We start from the raw sequence: 892 nt of genomic DNA, 5'->3' as shown, positions 1-892 counted from the left end.
TCAGTGAAGTCTCCTATATCCACATAGTTACAATAATGTAAGTAATAGCATACTTGTTCAACTTCCTCTCCGACAGTGTTCCCTGCTCCATCCTGATTTCTGCCACCCCATCTCACCTGCAATGTAGTGTTAGATTAACTTCATACTATTACTTTAAAAATGTAATGTTATGTTATCATGGATTATGCGCAAATTAAAATTATTGCACATTAAAGTTGTCATATTTTATCTGCATAATATATTAAACAACATATCATAATCACAGACTTATAATTTTGTCTATTGTCCCCAATTTTAGATTGGGATAAACAATAATCATTGTTTAACTTTTTGCATTAGTTGCTGACTACTGTTGCATTTGAATTTTAGTAATCTGAGGTACCTCGCATTTCGCTGTATGAGCTTTGGCATGCATTACACTAAGAAATGGCCTCATTTCCATCAGCGGCTGAAGATCTGATGATTCTTCAGCCACTTTGCTTAGGTATGGCCAGTACCTAAAAAACAAGTGTAGCATTAGTAGGCATTAACCAACACTTTGCTTGGCCATCAATCTAAAACAAAATGAGGCATTTGTCACTTAATATACAGTAGGTTTACCGAGTTTCAATATGACAGAGAGAAATTACCTGCAGACAACATCCATGCAGAAGAAAGTGACATTTGCCCTCTCCGACAATTCCCTCTGCAAAAACATTGGGTAGGCAAATACCTCACCACGGTAGTGGTTCAGTCCTCGTAGCAATATCCCATGTCTGATAGATAAGAAGACAATATGGTTAATGATCATCTTTCACAATAAGACTTGGGGAAATCAAAGCTATCCAAAACCTATTCAAAGATTAATTCCATGTGTGCACACACACCCTCACACACACAGACAGGTTTCCAT

The 892-nt window shown here is 36.9% G+C and overlaps 1 long non-coding RNA gene across 1 annotated transcript; it reads right to left on the bottom strand.

Annotated features, from left to right (window-relative positions):
• Positions 1–51: 51 nt before the first annotated feature.
• On the bottom strand, positions 52–752 carry LOC107571288 (uncharacterized). The gene is made up of 3 exons (XR_001607160.1): positions 630–752; positions 383–497; positions 52–116 (listed from the first exon to the last, which is right to left on the bottom strand). It is a non-coding gene; the product is annotated as an uncharacterized lncRNA (long non-coding RNA).
• Positions 753–892: the final 140 nt, after the last annotated feature.

This window comes from Sinocyclocheilus grahami, unplaced genomic scaffold (genome assembly GCF_001515645.1).
Source record: "Sinocyclocheilus grahami isolate Dianchi unplaced genomic scaffold, SAMN03320097.WGS_v1.1 scaffold1577.1, whole genome shotgun sequence".
Classification (NCBI taxonomy): Eukaryota; Metazoa; Chordata; class Actinopteri; order Cypriniformes; family Cyprinidae; genus Sinocyclocheilus; species Sinocyclocheilus grahami.
Note: the sequence above shows the minus strand (reverse complement) of the source record. Positions and strands in the feature narration are given on the sequence as shown.